Below are 21,529 nucleotides of genomic sequence, written 5' to 3'. Positions count from 1 at the left end.
GGCGGAGCTTTGCCGGGTGAGGGCGGAGCTTTGTATGCGCATGCGCGCTGTCTCAGGGGCGGAGCTTTGCCGTGGGAGGGCGGAGGTTTGCTGTGAAGGGCGGAGCTTTGTCTGCGCATGCGCGCTGTCTCAGGGGCGGAGCTTTGCTGCGGGGGGGCGGAGCTTTGCCATGGGAGGGTGGAGCTTTGCCGAGGGGGCGGAGCTTCACCGGCGCATGCGTGCTGTGTGCAGGGCAGAGCTTGGCTGCAGAGGGCGGGGTTTTCCGCTGGGAGGGCGGAGCTTCGCCAGCGCCTGCGAGGTGCATCGGGGGCGGGCATCGCGCCGTGGGTGGAGCTTCCCCCCGCGGAGGGGCCAGCGGGAGCCCGGCTGCGGCTGCAGGCAGGGAGGAGGTGAGCGGGGAAAGTCCCGAGAAGGGCGGCGGTGCCTGGGGGGAGCGGCCGGGCCGGCGGGAGGCACGGAGCGGGGAGGGTGCGGTGCCGTGTGGGAGCCGGGCGGGTGGGGCTTCCCGGGGCCGGGCGGCGGGGGGCGCCGCGCCGCTCCGGGGCCGGGCGGCGGGGGGCGCCGCGCCGAGCTGAGCCGCGCTGGTTCGATGCTGGGCGGGCGCCGCGCCGGTGCGGGCCGGGCGGCGGGGCAGCGCCGAGCCGCGCCGGGGCCGGGCGGCGGGGCAGCGCCGAGCCGCGCCGGGGCCGGGCGGCGGGAGAGCGTCGCGCCGAGCCGAGCCGCGCCGGTCCGGGGCCGGGCGGGCGCCGCGCCGAGCCGCGCCGCTCTGGGGCCGGGCGCCGGGGGCCGCCGCGCCGATCTGAGCCGCACTGATTCGATGCTGGGCAGGCGCCGCGCCGGTCCGGGGCCGGGCGGCGGAGAGGCGCCGCACCGAGCCCCGCCGGGGCCGGGCGGCGGGGGAGCGCCGCGCCGAGCCGCGTCGGTCCGGGGCCGGGCGGGGGGGGGAGCCGCGCCGGTCCGGGGCCGGGCGGGGGGGGCGGGGGGCGGGCGCGCGAGCCGCGCCGCTCCGGGGCCGGGCGGCGGGGGAGCCGCGCCGCGCTCCGGGGCGGGGCGGGGGGGGGCCGCCGCGCCGAGCGGCGCCGCCCCGGGGCCGGGCGGCGGGGGGGCGCCGCGCCGAGCCGCGCCGCTCCGGGGCCGGGCGGCGGGGGGGCGCCGCGCCGAGCCGCGCCGCTCCGGGGCCGGGCGGGGGGGGGGCGCCGCCGCGCCGAGCCGCGCCGCTCCGGGGCGGGGGGTGCCGCGCCGAGCCGCGCCGCTCCGGGGCCGGGCGGGCGCCGCGCCGCGCCGGTCCGGGGCCGGGCGGCGGGGGGCGCCGCGCCGCGTCGGCGCCGGGCGGGGGCGGGCAGCCGGAGGTGTTGGCGGGGGCTGCCCGGAGCCGCGCTGGGGGCTCGGCGGGGCTTCCACGTGCGGCGGCGGCGGGGGGAACGGTGTCCCCGCAGGGTCCCAAAGCACGGAGGGTTGCGTCTCGCGGCATCCGGGGCTTTTGGTCGGTCACGTTGGTTCCCCGGGGCATGCCGGGAGGTGTAGTTTCTAGGGCCGTGGCTGCCGGGCAAACCGCTTGCCTTTTTGCCTCCTCCTTTCCCTTGCCTGCGGGGGAGCGGCGGGCCGGCGGGAGGCACGGAGCGGGGAGGGTTCGGTGCCGTGTGGGAGCCGGGCGGGCGGGGCTTCCCGGAGCCGGGCGAGGGGGGGGCGCGTCGGGTCGGGGCCGGTGGCGAGGTGAGCCCGGAGTTGGGCGGGCGCCGCGCCGGTGCGGGGCGGGGGGGCCCCGCGCCGAGCCGCGCCGCTCCGCTCCTCCGCTCCGGGGCCGGGCGGCGGGGGGAGCCGCGCTGGGGGCTCGGCGGGGCTTCCACGTGCGGCGGTGGCGCGGTGAACGGTGTCCCCGCAGGATCCCAAAGCACGGAGGGCTGCGTCCCCTGGCATCCGGGGCTTTTGGTCGGCCACGTTGGTTCCCCGGGGCATGCCGGGAGGTGTAGTTTCTAGGGCCGTGGCTGCCGGACAAACCGCTTCCTTTTTTGCCTCCTCCTTTCCCAGCGTCACCTTCTGCGTCCCGGGAAGAAAATCCCGCGTGGGTGATTCCGCTCGGCGCTCAGGTAATCGCGTGTCTGGGGCTGCGGGAGCGGGGAGAAACCCTTGCCGGGTCAAGGACGCTCCAGGGGCGCCACATCAAAGCCAGAGGAAAGGCAAAGCCGCTGCCCGTGCAGAAAAGCCGATGACAAATTGCAGCTGAGAGAGCGCGCCGCGTTCCTGCAGTGCTCCCTTGGCAGTTTCGGCTGTTTGCCTTCCGGGCAAAAGAACAGACTTTCCTCTAGGAGAAATGAAGAGCTGCCTGTTCCCTTCTTTAGGGTCCGGTGTTTCTCTTCTGGTCGGTCGTGCTACTTTGATGGGCGAGCTGGAAATAGCCTGTTGTTTTGATACGCAGAACTAAATTGTTAGTAACATGCGGTGTCAGTAGAGTTCATTTTGGAGCACCTAGGTGCCAGTGGAAACGTAAGGAATGAAACGCGATGGAAACCGATCTTTAAACTTTAGTTTTCCTTGGTTTTTCTTTGCCATCAGAGCGTCGGTGGCACGGTGGCCTGTGGCTCGGTGCACGTTCTGTTCCGTGGAGCCTTCGGTCTAGGACTTTGAAGTAACAAAGTTTGTCCTTCCAGAAAAGGGCTAGTCGCTCCTAGGATTGAGGTGTGGGCTTGGAGAGTCTCTTAAGCACGTGCCTAGAATTAAAGCCGAATTTCACTTCGTGTTGCTGCTGTTTGTCTTCACTTTCATTCCTTTCGCCACGGCTCCATCGTGAGCGGGAGCTCTGAATCATCCCTTTTTTTCAGTCTCGCACACGTTTTTTTACCCAAGGAGGTGCTACGTTTAGAAGTTAAGGAGTTTTCTCACAAACGCGTCGGTCGATGCAATTGCGTTGTGATTGTTAAAACCCCCAAAATAACACCGGTCTTACAGATCTGGCCTATTTCTTCTGAACACGGATTCGTCGCGTGCAGATCGGGATACAGATCGTCTGCGCTTCCTGCTCTGTGGAGGACACTGTGCTGAGACAGGGGTGAGCTCCCAAAGGAAAAAAAATACAAGGTCATGGGGTTTTTTTGTTTGTATTTGGGGGCGGGGGGGGTGTATTTAAAAGAAAAAAAAAAAAAAGAGTGGAATGTTGACTGGTGGCAGCCTGCAGAGCTTTTTTGCTGCCCGGCCTCTCCTTTTCCTCTCTTGAAGTCCTCTTTCGTGGCTGTAATTGTCGTTTGGAGAAGTTCGGAAGAGCAGTTCAGGGACTTGCCTGGGCCCGTGTGCTAGTAATACCAGGAAGGGAAACGCTTGAACCGGTAGCAAAGAAGTTGGCTCCAAGTAGAGGTTCTGAAGGAAGAACAACGATAACAGGAAGCAAATAGCAAGTTACCAAAAAATGGGCGCGTGTCAAACGCCTCCGAGTTTTATTGCCGAATGTTGTTTGGCAATATGTTCCAAAGGGCTATTTTTTCCTTCGCTCGGCTGTAGCCTTCGCAAGACTTCACAAAACCGGGCAGCTTGGGACTCCTCCCCAGCTTTATGCTACAGGTTTTTTTTCCTCTCTCAGCAGAGTGTCAGCTGCCGCCGTTTCACCGTGGTCGCCCTTTCTTCTGCCGTGAAAGCGCAAGACGGACGGAAAGGCTGCGTAGCGGTCTGCGAGTACAAGGTACGTCCGCGATGCGTGTCCGCGTTTTTCCTAAGGCGCTTGGAGCATGGACTTCAAAGTTAACGTCAAGAATGCGCCAGCTCTCCTTCCTTCTGTAGTTTTTCTAGGAACTATTTTAACGCAGATCCTAAAAGGAAAAGAAGGTCTGCGCTGGAGCGTGTTCTGCCTGTGCAAAGCCGACTTCCCTCCGTTTATTTTGCCTTCCTGAAAGCGCAATCTTCTGTTTCTGTGCGCTTACTAGGAAATGATATCGGGAAAATAGTTGCGTCCTAAAAGAGGAAAGACGCCGTTTGTAAGAGTTCAGGCGTTCAGAAGAAACAGGCTTTGTTTTCGTCATAGAAGCTGTGTGCTTTTTCAGTCAATAAGTTTTGAAAATATCTTAGAGTAGTACTTGAAAAGCTTACTGAGATACTAGCGTCCGTACTAAAAGCGATCCAGGTCCAAGGAGAGACGTGGACAAAAGAGGAGGAATCGGCCTCGAAAATTCGTGTGTGTGATCAAAAACGTTCAAAACTGTAAATACGGGTGTGAGGCATTGCAGTAGAGAAAAATCTCTCGCCTTTATATATATATATATATATATATATATATAAAATAATATTCATATGTATATATACAGTATTCATATATATATATATATATATATATATATAAAAAAGAAGGATTTCCAAATACAAACCTATATCTGCTGTATTATATAAATGATTCAAAAATAATTTTCTGTCTTTTTCCATTTTTTCCGTCTCCGTTTTAGTTCACCGATGCGGGTTTTTAAATCACTTCCTGATGTCCTGTTTTTTAATTTTCCCAATTATTTCTTGTCTTTCCTTAGTGCCCTTGCTTTTTAAAATTTTGTTTCTGCATCTCTGTTTTAGTGCACTGTCCCTAATGCTGATTGCTTTTTAAGTTTTCTTTCTATGCCTCCTTTTATTCCGTTCACTGTCTTTATTTTGAATGATTTCTTGTCTTTCCTTAGCACTGTCGCTTTTAAAAATTTCTGTCTATGTCTGCATTGTAGTTCAATGTTGCTACTTTGTACTGCTTTCCTCTCTTAATCCTTTGGCTTTTAAAATTTCTACTTGCATCTTGTTTGCTGTCATTAACTTTTAATTATTCTTTCTTGTTTTTCCTTAGTGCCATCACTTTTTAAATCTTCTTTTCCATCTCCATTTTAGTTCACCAATGGGATTTTAAAATTTTTTCCTTATTTCCTTAATCACCATTGCTTTTAAAAGTTTGTCTGTTTTTATACCATTTCCTGTCTTTATTTTGATGTATTTATCTTTAATTATTTTTTTGTCTTTCCTTAGTGCCCTACCTTTTAAAATTTTCTTTCCACAGCTCTCTCTTAGTTTGTTTTCTTTTTCTTTTAGTTTTCTTTCTATGCCTACTTTTATCCTGTTCACTGTCTTTATTTTTTAATGATTTCTTGTCTTTCCTTAGTGCCTTTGCTTTTTAAAATGTCTATTTATGTCTGTGTTGTAGTTAGCTGTCACTATTTTTTAGTGCTTTCCTTTCTTAATCTTAATATTTGGGTTTTCCTTTTTTCCTTTCTTAATCTTGAGCATTGGTTTTTAAAATTTTCTACTTTTATCTCCTTTGCTGTCATGAGATGTTAATTATTTTTTCTTGTTTTTCATTACTGCCATTGCTTTTACAATTTTTTAATTCTACATCTCTCTTTTAGTTCACAGTTTCGATTAATTTTTTCCTTATTTTCCTTATAGTTTGCCATCGCCGTTTTTTCATTTGCTCAATATGGCTTTAATCTCCATTGCTTTTAAATTTTCTGTCTCCTTTTATCCCCTTTGCTGTCTTTATTGTGCTCTAGTTAATTATTTCTTGTCTTTCCTTGGGGCCCTCCCGTTTTAAATTTTCTTGCTCTGCCTTTCGTTTGCTGTCCCTAGTTTTTAGTTCCCTCCCCTTCTTTTCCCTAATGCTCATGGCTTTGCAAATTTTCTTTCTCTGCCCACTTTTCTCCTGTTCACCATCTGTAGTTTTGAATGATTTCTTGTATTTCCTTAGTGCATTTTTTTTTTTTTTATTTCTGCATTGTAGTTCACTGCTGCTATTTTTTAGTTCTTTCCTTTCTCCGTCCTTTGGCTTTTAAAATGTTCTACTTTTATCCCGTTTGCTGCTGTTAGTTTTTGATTGTCCTTTCTTGTCTTTCCTTAGTGCTATCGCTTTTTAGATTTTCTTTCATCATCTCCATTGTAGTTCAGTGATGCTATTTTTGAATGTTATCCTTATTTCCTTAATCACAGTTTCTTTTAAAGTTTTCTGTCTCCTTTTGTTCCAGTAGCTGTCATTATTTCCCTGTATTTATGTTTTAATTATTTCTTGTCTTTCCATAGTGCCCTCACTTTTTAAATTTTCCTTCTCCATCTCTTTAAGTTCACTGCCACTATTTTTTAATTTTTCCATTTATTTCTCTAATCCCTGTTACTTTTTAAAATTTTCTTTTATGCCGTTCCCAGTCTTTATTATGCTGTTCTTTTAATTACTTCTTGCCTTTCTTTAATTCCTTTGCTTTTTAGATGTTCTATTTTAATCTGTTCTAGCCTGCTGTCTCTATGTTTTAATTTTTCCCTTATCGCCCCCTTTTAAAATGTTCTTTCTATGCTTACTTTTCTTACTTTTGATGCCTTTATTTTTTAATTATTTCTTTTCTTTCTACATCTCGGTTTTAGTTCAGTCCCTATTTTTAAATTTTTCCATTTTATTTCCCTAATCCCCCTTGCTTTTCAGATTTTTCTACTTTTACCTCGTTCACTGTCTTTATGTTGCTGTCTTGTCTTTTAATAATTTCTTGTCTTTGGTTAGTGCCCTTGCTTTTTAGAGTTTCTTTCTGCATTTATTTTAGTTCACTGTCCCTATTTCCTAATTTTTTCCTTTGTTTCCCTAATTCCCCTCTGCTTATTAAATCTTCTTTCTATGCCTACTTTTATTACCTTTGAATTTTTTTAATAATTTCTTGTCTTAGTGCCGTCACTTTAAAAATTTTATTTTTACATCTCTGTTTTAGTTTGCTCTCCTTATCTCATAATTTTCCCTTGATTTCCCTAATCCCTGTCGCTTTTAAAATTGTCTACGTTTATTCCCTTTGCAGTCTTTATTTTGCTGTCTTTTCTTTTCATAATTTCTTGTCTGTCCTTAGTGCCCTCGCTTTTTCAATGTTCTTTCTCCATCTCTGAGTTTGCTGTCCCTATTTTTCAATTTTTCCCCTTTATTCCCCTAGTTCCCCTCTGCTTATTAAATGTTCTTTCTATGCCCACTTTTATTCCCTTTGCTGTTGTTTAAAAAATTATTTCTTTTTCTTTCATTCGTGCCGTTGCTTTTTAAATTTTCTTTCCACATCTGTTTTAGTTCGCTGTCCCTATCTTTTAATTTTTTCCCTTTATTTCCCTCATACCCATCACTTTTAAAACGTTCTTTCCCTGTCTACGTTTTTCCCTTCGATGTCTTTATTTTTAATTATTTCCTTAGTGCCTTTGATTTTCAATTTTCTTCCTATGTCCCCGTTTCAGTTCAGTGCCCCTACTTTTAAATTTTTTCCTCTATTTCCCTAAACTCTGTTGCTTCAAAAATTTTCTACCTTTATTCCGTTCACTGTCATTATTTTTTAATTATTTCTCATCTTTCCTTAGCGCGGTCGCTTTTTACAATTTCTGTCTCTCTGCATTTGTTTGGTTCGCTGTTGCTATTTCTTTAATTCTTTCCTGTCTTAGTACCTCGGCTTTAAAATTTTTGTTTCTATGTCTACTTTTATCTAGTTTGCTGCCTCTGTGTTTAATTTTCTTTCTGTTTGTCCTCTACCCAGTTGCTTTTGAAATTTTCTTTCTACATCTACTTTGATCAAGCTCCCTATCCTTACTTTTTAATAGTTTTCGGTCTGTTGTGTACCCCGTTGCTTTTAAAATTTACTTTGTATGCGTCTCTCTCTTTGTCCCCCTTTCTTTATTTGGTAGTTTTTTCTTGTCTTTCCTAAGAGACGTGGCTTTTATTTTTCCGATGTCTAATTTTATCCCATCCAATGCGCTTATTTGTTAATGCTTTCCTGTCTGTCCTCCAGCCTGTGCTTCACTTCATCTCTTTTCTTCGTATGTCTCTATTTAGATTGCCATCTCTATTTTTTTCATTTTCCCCTCTCTTTATCCCTCGGCTTTTAAAATTTTGTTTCCATATGTAATCTGGTTTGCTGTCCCTGTTTTTAGTTCTTTGCTGACTGTGCTGTACCTCTTGGCATTTTCAAGTTTCCTTCTAGGTCTACTTTTATCAAGGTCCCTATCCCTGTTTTTTAATTCTTTCCTGTCCCATCCTTTTTGAATTTTTCTCTCTCTCATCTTTTACGCAGTTTGCTCTCCCTGTTTTTAATTTTTTCTGGTTTTCCTTACCCTGTCGCTTTTAAAATTTTCTTTTTATGTCTCCATTTATCTAGTTCCCTTTCCCTTATTCTTAATACTTTCCTGTCACGTACCATGTTGCTTTTAACGTCTTATTTCTATCTCTCCATTTATCTAGTTCCCTGTCCCATTTTTCTTTCCTGTGTTTCCTGTAGTCCATTGTTTTTTATTTTCCCTTTCAAATCTCCCTCTACATAGCTCCCTTTAACAATTTTTTACATGTCCTGCCTCTCTGTCCTGTTCCCTTTCTATTTCTCGCTCTGTCTTACATTCTCTAATTTTTAATTCTTGCCTATGTTTGTTGCTTTTTAATTTCTATTTCTATGACTGCCTCTATCCAACTTCCTGTCACTTTTTTTTAATTCTTTTTGCTTTTTCCCCCTTTTGTACTTCCCTCTATCCGCCCCGCCCCGCCGCTGCCTGCGTGTCTCTTATTCTCTCTGTCCCTCTCTGCTGTTCCTGTTGTCCCGCTCGGTCCCTTCTGTCTCTCTCCCCTGCCCCCTGTTGCTCCCTGTTCCTGTGGGATCTCCCCATCCTCCTCCTCGCTGCACTCCATTTCTCTCTCTCTCAACACCCTTGTGCGGTTCCCCGTCCCTCTCTTGTTCCCAGTATCCCGTTTTCTGGCTCCCTGTCCTACCCCTCTTCTCTACCTCCCTCCATCCTTCCTTCTGCTTTCCTCGTCCCTCTTTTCCCTCTGTCCCGCTGCCTTTGGGCACCAAGCCTCGTAACCAGCTCGTTGCTGGGATTTCTGATGGGCGTGAAGGAACAAACATTTGCTGCCTCCTTTGTGACCCCAGATGTGTTTCCAGCCCCTGGCCTCTGGGTGAGCGGCTGCGGTTGGGTCCAGGGGACGCAGTGATGTGCTGTGGGGCTGGGGTGATGGCCTCAGTTCCTGATGGGTTCCAGCTAGGGCAGCCCAGGTGGGACCCATGAAGCGAAGACGGGGCTGGGCCAAGTAGCTGGCACAGTGCTGCGGTTTGGATTGAGGATGAGAACAATGTTGGTAACGCACTGACGTTTTGTTTGTCGCTAAGTAGCGCTTACACCGCTCAAGGACCTTTCAGCTTCCCGTGCTCTGCCCGGTGCGCCAGAAGCTGGGAGGCGCCACAGCCAGCTCAGCTGACCCGCGCCGGCCGAAGCGCTGTTCCCTCCCGTGTGACGTCACGCTCGGTAGGGAAACGGGGGGTCGTTGGCCAGGAGTCAGCGATCGCTGCTCGGGGACGTGCTTGGCATCGGTCGGCGAGTGGTGAGCACCTGTAGAGTGAATCGCTTGCTTTGTATACTGTTATTGGTTTATTATTATTACTACTAGTACTATTACTACTATTCTGTTGTCTTTTCCTTCAATTGTTAAACTGTTCTTCCTTTAACCCACGAGTGTTCTGACTTCCACCCTTCCAATTTTCTCCCCCGTAGCGGCTGTGTGGTGCTTAGCTGCTGGCTGGGGTTAAACCACGACAAAAGCTTCTGTCTACTTGTATTCCGTTTGCCGTTTCCCTTTTTTAATTCTTCCTTGTCTCTATTAGTACCTTTGCTTTTTCAATTGTCTTCCTACGTCTCTCTTTTAGTTCACTGTCCCCGGTTTTCATTTTTTTCTCTTTGTTGCCCTAATTCCCGTCATTATTGACTTTTTTTTGCTTTTATCCCGTTCCCTGTCTTTAGTTTTCAAGGAGTTGTTCTCTTTCCTTAGGGTCCTCCCTTTTAACAGCCTCGGAGGGGGCGTAGCTTCCCGCTGAGGAGCGGCTGGAGGAGGCGAGGTGGTTGTCAGCCGGGTCGTCATTTAATAGTAAAGTATGAAATGGCATGTTGGTTAATCATTTCCCGTTTGGTTTTGTGGGAGCTGTGCTGGCTGCCTTGAGAATCGGCCGAGAAGTTGAGGTGAGCTGGGTGGTAGAGGGGAGGCACACGGGGCTGGCTATTTCACCCGAGCGCCACGGGAACTTTGTGTCTCCTGGCATCCTAGGCGCACCGAGCGACAGCCGCAGCATCTTTCTTGAGAACAGGCGTGGAGCAGGGGAGCAGAGCGGTGCGGTGCTTTTGAGGAGGAGGGTGTCGCAGAAGCGGTTGGCAGTAACCAGACCGATGCTGAATACCAGCACTGTGTTTTAGTTTGTTAGTGTGCTGTGGGTTTTTGGGTTGGGAGGTTTTGGGGTTTTTTGTTTTTTGGTTTTTGGGTTTTTTTGAGATGATGAAGAAGAACTGAGTGAGTGCAGGAATGTTCTAGTTCGGTGTGTGGTGGTTTTCTTTTTTTCTTTTTTGAGGGTGGATTCAGATCCCTGGCCCTCTGAAAGCTCAGTTGCGGGGTGAGGGCTGAGGAGGTATCAAGGATAGGAATTGCAGGGAGGGGTTATAAAGTTGGTGTCGGGGAGAGGCCTGTCCAGGAGCAGTCTCCTTTGGGAAGGGAAAAGGACCGGGTTACTGTTCTTAGCACGCTGCTGACGTTGGCTGGGCAGGGCGGTTCCATCCTGTGTCTGTGCGTTCTGCTTTTGCGTAGTCTGTCTTCTGTGTCTCGTACCCTGGCTTTCTCGGGTCTTGATGTTTCCGTAGCTCTTGGTGATCATGGGGCCCCTCGGTAAGCCTCCCGAGGGTCTCGAACGCGTCGCCTCATCGGCATGGCGTTTCTTGAGCCCTGCTTATCTTGCGCTTAAAGCGCGGACGTGTCCGGGAAGCGTCGCGTTACAGATGTTTCTGAGGGATCGTCTGTTGTGTGCTTTTTCAGTCAGTAAGTTTTGAAAATATCTTACAGTAGTACTTGAAAAGCTTACTGAGATACTGGCACCCATACTAAAAGCGATCCAGGTCCAAGGAGAGACGTGGACAAAAGAGGAGGAATCGGCGTCGCTTTCCCGAGAAGCATTGCCAGCCTTGTAAGTAGCGACAGCGAGTCCTGACGTGGTTTCGGTGAGTTACTGCTTCGGCAGCGTCCTTTTTCCTTAACCTACAGCGTGTGGTTTCTTACTTCAGTTGGAAAGAGATTTTCCAGAATGGAAGTCTTTCTCATTCAAAGAAGTTGTGTTTTATGAACTCCCCATCAGAGTGGGGATCTTCAGAGATGATGCGCTTGGCAGTAGAAGTCAGCAGCAGCGAGACTTTCCGCTCTCTTAAAAAAAAAAAAAGAAAAAAAAAAAAAAAAAAGAAAGAAAAGTCCGTTTGCTTCCAAAGACCCGAGCACAGCACGTCTTCCGGAAGTTGATGGCATCGCTGGTTCTCAGGTGCAACAGCCGAGATGTCATCAACACGCGTTCCTCTGCGTGCTTCGGTGCAGCCAAAAGCGTTAGCAAATCTGCCGGTCCTTTCTGGTAGCCTTAGGCATTGCAGCCCCGGGGATTGGATTCCGCCCGCAAAGTAAAACCGTATGGGGGATCTCTTCTCTCACTGATTTTTCTACCCTAGATGTAACTTTAGGAAAAAAAAAAAGTTAAAATTGTCTATACAAACTGCCTTGCATTGTTTCAACTGCAACTGCCAACTAGCTGTGGCGTTGTTTCAACTTTAACTGCCAACTAGCTGTGGCGTACAATTGCTCAGGTGTATTTGAGCCGTTAGGTATTTGTTCTAAACGTTGACCAGGAGAGGCAACTGAACGTTACGGGTTTCCCCCCCCCCCGCTCGTTTGACGGAGTGCTCTGAAGTACTTTTCTTTCTGTCTGGCTTTCAAGGGTGCGTTTCCCTGGCAGTTCAGTAGCATCTCTCTCGGGCAGCGCGGCTGGCCAGATGTCGCTCCTAATGACGTAAGGCGCAAAAAACCCCTGGTCAAATGATAACTGCGTATCTTGGAGACAGATAATCTGCTGGTATCGATTCACAGCTGTGCAAGTTAAATTAACGCAAAAGGAAAATCCAGCCCTTCTCCAGTAGAAGTATTTTTATTGGATGTCTGTAAGCACACGCACAGCTTTTTTAGTAGGAAGCGAATTGCTGCGATTTGTCCTCTGGTTTTCCTTTTACCCTCGAAAGCGTTACGCTTCGCTTCCAGCTTTATCGACCGAGCCAGCAAGCTGCGCAGGAGCGCGAGGGCCGTAGCTGTTGCGGCGGATCTGTAAGCGTAGATTCTGATTGCGGTACGCCCTTGTCCTGCAGCCTCGCAGGGTTGTCTCCCTGCAGCCGTGCCGTAAGGAAGGGGTGAGACGTTTTCCAACGCCGGCAAGAGCGCGTACTTTTACGCGCAGAACGTGTTTGGAATCGTACCGGTTAGTCTTCATGCTGATTGGAAGCGTTCAGGTCGCTCTAGCTTTTAAAGGACGTCTTGTGTTTTGAGCTGACCTGCTTACCTCGAATCCTCCTTGAGCTCAACTGCTCTCCCCTCCCTTGCTCTGACTGAATTCCTCTACTCGCTGCTGTGCTATTTTTTTCACATGCGGAAATATCGCTTGGGATTTTTGTTTTTCAGGTGTCTCGTTGCAGGCGTCTCGTGATGCTCGCTAGGTCCCCCCCGGCCCAGGTTGGCCTGCCGGTCGTGAAGCGTCCCGAGGGTAAGGGGCCGGCCCCGTGCCTGGAGGCTCCTGGCTCTGTCTCCGGCGGGTGCCCCGCGGGTGCGTCAGCGAGGGCTGTCTGGTGGGGAGAGTGCCGGGCCAAGAGGGAGCGGGGAGGTTCGCTGCCCCGGGGAGCCCGTCCCAGCGCGGGAACGGAGGGGGAGCACGGCAGAGCAGAGCCTGAGCGAGAGGTGCGTCACCGTCCCCTGGCAGGCTCCCCCGCGGCGTGGGGCAGCCGCCGGCTTGCGGGACAGGGGCTGGGGGGGCTGCCCGCATTTTATTTCTCTGGCGGAGCTCCCCTTTTCGGGGGGCGCCTACATATGTAAACGGCATTATTAAAGTAGCGAGCTGCCGGTCGGGGCTGTGTTCCTTGTTTTGTGCCTTTTTTGGGGGGGTGATGAAAAAGTGTTGGAGGGGCCTGGGGGGTGATGATGTCATTTGGGGCACCCCAACGTCCCTGGGGGCGGGGGGTGTGATGATGAAACAGAGGAGCAGGTGAGTGGGGGATGAAGGTGTCACGGGGAGGTTCCCCCCCAGAGGAGGGGGGGTCACAGCCCCAAAATGCCTGAAAACTCGTGTGTGTGTGTGTGTGTGTGTGTGTGTGATTAAAAATGTTAAAAACTGGAAATACGGGTGCGAGGCATTGCAGTAGAGGAAAATCTCTCGCCTTTATATATATATATATTGAAAAATAATATTCATTTCTAGAGAGAGAGAGAGAGAGAAAAGGATTTCAAAATACAAACCTGTACCTGCTACGTTCTAGAAATTATTAAAAAATCTAAATGGAGATAGATAGGGTTTTAAAATAAAAAAGAACTTGTCTATATGTGAAGAAATAAAGGAGTTTAAAACGCAAAAAGAGATGATGTAGATGAAGGAATTGAAAACAGAAGAAAGTCTGGATAGGTAGAGGTATCTACGCTTACCGTGTGTCACCGAGTAAGCCAAAGTAGGTCGTCTGTGTAATGGAAGTAAAGGTTCTATGGAAGTGTAAACAGATAACTAAGTCTAAATAGACAGAATTGTAAGTAGATACCGAAGTCTAAGATACCAAAGTGTCAAAATATCCAAGTCCAAGAGCAAAATATCCAAGAGCAACACGGTTTGGGGCTCCCAGGAAAGCCGAATCCGCCTGGATTTGTGCAGCTGGAAAGCAAGCGCGCGCGCACACACCCACACCCCCCCCCCCCCACATTTTAACGCAGAAAACCAAAAATGACCCATTGTTATGATGTGGAAAAGCGCCGGAAAACCCCAGAACTGAATAGTTTTGAAAAGCAGAAACCCCCAAGTTTTGTATGATGTAAAAGAAAAAACAAAAAAGAACAACAACAAAAAAACAAGCCAACAAACCAAAAAACCCAAACGCAAAACCCGCACCAATTTGGGCCAAATTTGGGGTGAACCGCTGGCAGTTTGAGGGGCATTGCTGGGGATTATCTGGCGTGGATTCCTTCTCCGGAGCGGACTATCCGTTGCGGCTTATCCCAGGTGAGTTATCTGCTGTGGATTATGCCGGGCGGACCCCCTGGTGCAGGTCATCCCCACCCGTGTCCCCCCGTGCACCTTTCTACCCACACACAGCCGCTGTCCGTCCGTGTCCGTCTCCGCCCCCCGTCCTCCTCTGCCTGTCTCTGCGCCCTCCCAAGTGCTCTCCACCCAAACGTCCCCCCACACAAGGTTTTTCCCCCCGTGCGGGTTTTTTTTCCCCGTGACGTGCCCCCCGCGTCCCCTGCCCTCCAGTCTCGTGCCCCCGCTCCCCTGCTCCCCCTCCCATAGCTCCTTTGCTTCTGGACCCCCAGCTCCGCACGGGACACGGGCAGCCTGGGGAGCTTTGCCCCGAGCCATTCCTTTCCCCTCTGGGCAGCAGCGGTTCTGCCGCTGCTACAGGCAGGCGCTTTCTGGACGGGCGAGGGGCTGGGACGACCGGAGGCTGCTGCACGCTCCAGTCCGACTGAGACGCTGTTCCCGGGGGACCTGGCGCAGGGAAAGGCGAGGGACTCTCCGCGCTGCCGGTGACTCTTCAGAAGGGAACCGCGCTCTGGTTTTAGCGGCAGAAGGTGTCGGTCAGGCAGCCGCGTAGCACCGTGCTGAGCGATGTGGCAGGCGCCTGGCTTGGTGGAGTCCAGGCGTGTTTCTCGCCTCGCAGTCTCGATGCCCAACCAAGCAGGGGGTTCAGGTTCCCAAAGCCTTTGGGCGTGGGAGCAAGATGACAGCTAGGTGTCTAGCAGCACAGGATTTCAGCCGTGTTGCTTGCTGCAAATGGCTTGCAGGCCAGGAGATGTGGAGAGGGGTCTGAAATGAAGAAAGGGAGCGTGGAAGCGATTGTTTTAAGGCGGCAAATGAAGCAGCCGAAGGAGGCGAGCGGCCCCTCCAGCCTCCCGAGTCTCGCGCGCTGCAGGCGGCCAAGCGCGGGCGCCGCGCGTGCTGGCGGGAGCGGCAGGGAGCGCGGAGCTGCGCTGCCGTCCAGAGCAGCGAGGGAACTGGCAGGGCTCTACGGCCGTCTGGTGCGGCCAGCTGAGGGGCCGCCGTGCCCCTTTGCTTTCCCTGTTTCACGTCTCATTCCTTTGCACGCCGCAGGGCAGGGCGGTAAGTAACATGGCGCAGCGTCTTGTTTAAGCGGCAAGCCCTGCGCGGGAAGCCCGGTGCGTGTGCAGGATGAGCAGAGGGCACCGCAGCAGAGCCCGAGGGGCGCCAGCGTATCGCTCGCTCGCAGATCGCGCGCTTGCCCGTGGTCTGCTCGCATGCAGCGCTTCCTGATAATCGTAGGTAGCTGCCCCTCTGACGCAAAGCAGCTTTCAGTGCCTTGAGGATGCCATCGGTGTCGCTTTTATTTTCTTTTTTTTTTCTTTTTTTTTTTTTTTTTTTACTAAAATCTCTCCAGGGTCTGTTGACTCGCTGGTGTCACTCTCCCACCCCTGATGCCACATGCAGATGAATCCAGCACTCCCGGGGGCTTTTTCTGGGGGCAAAAAAGCCGAGGCAAGGCAAAGGTATTGACCAGGTTCCCTGTGCTGCGTCCCCCGGCTGGGTGCTGGGGTGGGGGGCGCGGAGAGAAAGGGCCAGCAGCCGCTGCAAGCTGTCAAGTGCAGAGGACTGAAATGCTCGAGCCGCTTGGGTGCTTTTTGGTGGCGAGGCGATGGCTGTGGCTGCGTGGGCTGTGAGCGGGAGCAGGGGCAGAGAAGGGCGAGGCTTGTGACACCCCCCGCCCCCCCGTAAGGCGGCGGCGGCGGCGGCGGCGGCTGCGGGCGGCCCCAGGCGGGCCGGGGTCGAGTCCTTTCTCCCCGCGGGGCGCGGTCGGAGCGCCGGGCTTGGTGTGGTGCTGCCGCCTGGCGGCCAAAAGCGGGTACTGCAGGGCGGGAGCCGCGCAGGGGCGGTGGCGTCCCCGTGGTCGCCGGTGCCGGTGGCCGGTAACGGGCATGCGACAGCGCGGTGGCCGCGGGGTGCTGCCGCCGCAGCCGTTGCTGCCTCCCGGTAAGGAAGCGCCGCTCTCGCCGCACGGGAGGCGCTTGCCGCTGCTAGCACTGCCGCGTCCGCCTCCGCTGCAGCCCCGCCCCGCGGCGTCCGCCTCCGCTGCAGCCCCGCCCCGCCGAATGCCCCGGTCCTGGTGTGGAGCGGCCCCGCCCCTAGCGCCGGGCCCCGCCCCTGGATGCCCCCGGGCAGGGGAAGGGCACCACCCCTAGCGACAGGCCCCGCCCCTGGAGACCACGCCTGCGCACTGTGTTGGGGTGGAGCTTAGCCGCGGGGGGGCGGAGCCTAGCGGTGGTAAGGCGGAGCTTTGCCGTGCGAGGGCGGAGCTTCACTGGCGCATGCGTGCTGTCTCGGGGGCGGAGCCTTGCCGTGGGGGGCGGTGCTTTGCTCTGAAGGGCGGGGCTTTGCCGCGGGTGGGCGGAGCTTGCCGTGTGAGGGCGGAGCTTAACCGGCGCATGCGCGCTGTCTCGGGGCGGAGTTTTGCCGTGGGGGCGGAGCTTTGATGTGAAAGGCGGAGCTTTGCCGCGCATGCGCGCTGCCTCGGGGGCGGAGCTTTGCCGCGGGGGGGCGGAGCCTTGCCAGGTGAGGGCGGAGCTTTGCCGGGTGAGGGCGGAGCTTGACCAGCGCATGCGCGATGCGTCGGGGGCGGAGCCTTGCCGCGGGGGGGCGGAGCTTTGCCGTGGGAGGGCGGAGGTTTGCTGTGAAGGGCGGAGCTTTGTCTGCGCATGCGCGCTGTCTCAGGGGCGGAGCTTTGCTGCGGGGGGGCGGAGCTTTGCCGTGGGAGGGCGGAGGTTTGCTGTGAAGGGCGGAGCTTTGTCTGCGCATGCGCGCTGTCTCAGGGGCGGAGCTTTGCTGCGGGGGGCGGAGCTTTGCCATGGGAGGGTGGAGCTTTGCCGAGGGGGCGGAGCTTCACCGGCGCATGCGTGCTGTGTGCAGGGCAGAGCTTGGCTGCAGAGGGCGGGGTTTTCCGCTGGGAGGGCGGAGCTTCGCCAGCGCCTGCGAGGTGCATCGGGGGCGGGCATCGCGCCGTGGGTGGAGCTTCCCCCCGCGGAGGGGCCAGCGGGAGCCCGGCTGCGGCTGCAGGCAGGGAGGAGGTGAGCGGGGAAAGTCCCGAGAAGGGCGGCGGTGCCTGGGGGGGGGGAGCGGCCGGGCCGGCGGGAGGCACGGAGCGGGGAGGGTGCGGTGCCGTGTGGGAGCCGGGCGGGTGGGGCTTCCCGGGGCCGGGCGGCGGGGGGGCGCCGCGCCGCTCCGGGGCCGGGCGGCGGGGGGCGCCGCGCCGAGCTGAGCCGCGCTGGTTCGATGCTGGGCGGGCGCCGCGCCGGTGCGGGCCGGGCGGCGGGGCAGCGCCGAGCCGCGCGGGGCCGGGCGGCGGGGCAGCGCCGAGCCGCGCCGGGGCCGGGCGGCGGGGCAGCGCCGAGCCGCGCCGGGGCCGGGCGGCGGGAGAGCGTCGCGCCGAGCCGAGCCGCGCCGGTCCGGGGCCGGGCGGGCGCCGCGCCGAGCCGCGCCGCTCTGGGGCCGGGCGCCGGGGGCCGCCGCGCCGATCTGAGCCGCACTGATTCGATGCTGGGCAGGCGCCGCGCCGGTCCGGGGCCGGGCGGCGGAGAGGCGCCGCACCGAGCCCCGCCGGGGCCGGGCGGCGGGGGAGCGCCGAGCCGCGCCGCGCCGGGGCCGGGCGGGGGGGGAGCCGCGCCGGTCCGGGGCCGGGCGGCGGGGGAGCGCCGCGCCGGTCCGGGGCCGGGCGGCGGGGGAGCGCCGAGCCGCGCCGGGGCCGGGCGGCGGGGGGGGCGCCGCGCCGAGCCGCGCCGCTCCGGGGCCGGGCGGCGGCGGGGGGCGCCGCGCCGAGCCGCGCCGCTCCGGGGCCGGGCGGCGGGGGGGGCGCCGCGCCGAGCCGCGCCGCTCCGGGGCCGGGCGGGGGGGGGGCGCCGCGCCGAGCCGCGCCGCTCCGGGGCCGGGCGGCGGGGGGAGCGCCGCGCCGAGCCGGGGTTGGGCAGCGGGGGAGCGCCGCGCCGAGCCGCGCCGCTCCGGGGCGGGGGGGTGCCGCGCCGAGCCGCGCCGCTCCGGGGCCGGGCGGGCGCCGCGCCGCGCCGGTCCGGGGCCGGGCGGCGGGGGGGCGCCGCGCCGCGTCGGCGCCGGGCGGGGGCGGGCAGCCGGAGGTGTTGGCGGGGGCTGCCCGGAGCCGCGCTGGGGGCTCGGCGGGGCTTCCACGTGCGGCGGCGGCGGGGGGAACGGTGTCCCCGCAGGGTCCCAAAGCACGGAGGGTTGCGTCTCGCGGCATCCGGGGCTTTTGGTCGGTCACGTTGGTTCCCCGGGGCATGCCGGGAGGTGTAGTTTCTAGGGCCGTGGCTGCCGGGCAAACCGCTTCCTTTTTTGCCTCCTCCTTTCCCTTGCCTGCGGGGGAGCGGCGGGCCGGCGGGAGGCACGGAGCGGGGAGGGTTCGGTGCCGTGTGGGAGCCGGGCGGGCGGGGCTTCCCGGAGCCGGGCGAGGGGGGGGCGCGTCGGGTCGGGGCCGGTGGCGAGGTGAGCCCGGAGTTGGGCGGGCGCCGCGCCGGTGCGGGGGGGCGCCGCGCCGAGCCGCGCCGCTCCGCTCCGCTCCGGGGCCGGGCGGCGGGGGGAGCCGCGCTGGGGGCTCGGCGGGGCTTCCACGTGCGGCGGTGGCGCGGTGAACGGTGTCCCCGCAGGATCCCAAAGCACGGAGGGCTGCGTCCCCTGGCATCCGGGGCTTTTGGTCGGCCACGTTGGTTCCCCGGGGCATGCCGGGAGGTGTAGTTTCTAGGGCCGTGGCTGCCGGACAAACCGCTTCCTTTTTTGCCTCCTCCTTTCCCAGCGTCACCTTCTGCGTCCCGGGAAGAAAATCCCGCGTGGGTGATTCCGCTCGGCGCTCAGGTAATCGCGTGTCTGGGGCTGCGGGAGCGGGGAGAAACCCTTGCCGGGTCAAGGACGCTCCAGGGGCGCCACATCAAAGCCAGAGGAAAGGCAAAGCCGCTGCCCGTGCAGAAAAGCCGATGACAAATTGCAGCTGAGAGAGCGCGCCGCGTTCCTGCAGTGCTCCCTTGGCAGTTTCGGCTGTTTGCCTTCCGGGCAAAAGAACAGACTTTCCTCTAGGAGAAATGAAGAGCTGCCTGTTCCCTTCTTTAGGGTCCGGTGTTTCTCTTCTGGTCGGTCGTGCTACTTTGATGGGCGAGCTGGAAATAGCCTGTTGTTTTGATACGCAGAACTAAATTGTTAGTAACATGCGGTGTCAGTAGAGTTCATTTTGGAGCACCTAGGTGCCAGTGGAAACGTCAGGAATGAAACGCGATGGAAACCGATCTTTAAACTTTAGTTTTCCTTGGTTTTTCTTTGCCATCAGAGCGTCGGTGGCACGGTGGCCTGTGGCTCGGTGCACGTTCTGTTCCGTGGAGCCTTCGGTCTAGGACTTTGAAGTAACAAAGTTTGTCCTTCCAGAAAAGGGCTAGTCGCTCCTAGGATTGAGGTGTGGGCTTGGAGAGTCTCTTAAGCACGTGCCTAGAATTAAAGCCGAATTTCACTTCCTGTTGCTGCTGTTTGTCTTCACTTTCATTCCTTTCGCCACGGCTCCATCGTGAGCGGGAGCTCTGAATCATCCCTTTTTTTCAGTCTCGCACACGTTTTTTTACCCAAGGAGGTGCTACGTTTAGAAGTTAAGGAGTTTTCTCACAAACGCGTCGGTCGATGCAATTGCGTTGTGATTGTTAAAACCCCCAAAATAACACCGGTCTTACAGATCTGGCCTATTTCTTCTGAACACGGATTCGTCGCGTGCAGATCGGGATACAGATCGTCTGCGCTTCCTGCTCTGTGGAGGACACTGTGCTGAGACAGGGGTGAGCTCCCAAAGGAAAAAAAATACAAGGTCATGGGGTTTTTTTGTTTGTATTTGGGGGCGGGGGGGGGGTGTATTTAAAAGAAAAAAAAAAAAAAAAGAGTGGAATGTTGACTGGTGGCAGCCTGCAGAGCTTTTTTGCTGCCCGGCCTCTCCTTTTCCTCTCTTGAAGTCCTCTTTCGTGGCTGTAATTGTCGTTTGGAGAAGTTCGGAAGAGCAGTTCAGGGACTTGCCTGGGCCCGTGTGCTAGTAATACCAGGAAGGGAAACGCTTGAACCGGTAGCAAAGAAGTTGGCTCCAAGTAGAGGTTCTGAAGGAAGAACAACGATAACAGGAAGCAAATAGCAAGTTACCAAAAAATGGGCGCGTGTCAAACGCCTCCGAGTTTTATTGCCGAATGTTGTTTGGCAATATGTTCCAAAGGGCTATTTTTTCCTTCGCTCGGCTGTAGCCTTCGCAAGACTTCACAAAACCGGGCAGCTTGGGACTCCTCCCCAGCTTTATGCTACAGGTTTTTTTTCCTCTCTCAGCAGAGTGTCAGCTGCCGCCGTTTCACCGTGGTCGCCCTTTCTTCTGCCGTGAAAGCGCAAGACGGACGGAAAGGCTGCGTAGCGGTCTGCGAGTACAAGGTACGTCCGCGATGCGTGTCCGCGTTTTTCCTAAGGCGCTTGGAGCATGGACTTCAAAGTTAACGTCAAGAATGCGCCAGCTCTCCTTCCTTCTGTAGTTTTTCTAGGAACTATTTTAACGCAGATCCTAAAAGGAAAAGAAGGTCTGCGCTGGAGCGTGTTCTGCCTGTGCAAAGCCGACTTCCCTCCGTTTATTTTGCCTTCCTGAAAGCGCAATCTTCTGTTTCTGTGCGCTTACTAGGAAATGATATCGGGAAAATAGTTGCGTCCTAAAAGAGGAAAGACGCCGTTTGTAAGAGTTCAGGCGTTCAGAAGAAACAGGCTTTGTTTTCGTCATAGAAGCTGTGTGCTTTTTCAGTCAATAAGTTTTGAAAATATCTTAGAGTAGTACTTGAAAAGCTTACTGAGATACTAGCGTCCGTACTAAAAGCGATCCAGGTCCAAGGAGAGACGTGGACAAAAGAGGAGGAATCGGCCTCGAAAATTCGTGTGTGTGATCAAAAACGTTCAAAACTGTAAATACGGGTGTGAGGCATTGCAGTAGAGAAAAATCTCTCGCCTTTATATATATATATATATATATAAAAAATAATATTCATATGTATATATACAGTATTCATATATATATATATATATATATATATATAAAAAAAGAAGGATTTCCAAATACAAACCTATATCTGCTGTATTATATAAATGATTCAAAAATAATTTTCTGTCTTTTTCCATTTTTTCCGTCTCCGTTTTAGTTCACCGATGCGGGTTTTTAAATCACTTCCTGATGTCCTGTTTTTTAATTTTCCCAATTATTTCTTGTCTTTCCTTAGTGCCCTTGCTTTTTAAAATTTTGTTTCTGCATCTCTGTTTTAGTGCACTGTCCCTAATGCTGATTGCTTTTTAAGTTTTCTTTCTATGCCTCCTTTTATTCCGTTCACTGTCTTTATTTTGAATGATTTCTTGTCTTTCCTTAGCACTGTCGCTTTTAAAAATTTCTGTCTATGTCTGCATTGTAGTTCAATGTTGCTACTTTGTACTGCTTT

At 54.6% G+C, this 21,529-nt stretch overlaps 2 long non-coding RNA genes across 3 annotated transcripts; both read left to right on the top strand.

The window, feature by feature from the left end:
* The first annotated feature begins 94 nt into the window (after positions 1 to 94).
* On the top strand, positions 95 to 4,223 carry LOC148056791 (uncharacterized). Of its 2 annotated transcripts, none has more exons than XR_015702420.1 (3): positions 95 to 389; positions 2,947 to 3,046; positions 3,575 to 4,223. It is a non-coding gene; the product is annotated as an uncharacterized LOC148056791 (long non-coding RNA). The 2 variants fall into 2 exon arrangements; XR_015702421.1 differs by having other exon boundaries at positions 2,947 to 3,075.
* Positions 4,224 to 16,904: 12,681 nt separating this feature from the next.
* Positions 16,905 to 21,042, top strand: LOC148056790 (uncharacterized). Its single transcript, XR_015702422.1, has 3 exons — positions 16,905 to 17,113; positions 19,762 to 19,861; positions 20,394 to 21,042. It is a non-coding gene; the product is annotated as an uncharacterized LOC148056790 (long non-coding RNA).
* The last annotated feature ends 487 nt before the right edge of the window (positions 21,043 to 21,529 follow it).

Source organism: Nipponia nippon, unplaced genomic scaffold, assembly GCF_047370975.1.
Source record: "Nipponia nippon isolate SJK-2023a ecotype South Korea unplaced genomic scaffold, ASM4737097v1 scaffold_110, whole genome shotgun sequence".
Lineage (NCBI taxonomy): Eukaryota > Metazoa > Chordata > Aves > Pelecaniformes > Threskiornithidae > Nipponia > Nipponia nippon.
The sequence above is the reverse complement of the archived record's forward strand: the minus strand, read 5'-3'. Positions and strand labels throughout refer to the sequence as shown.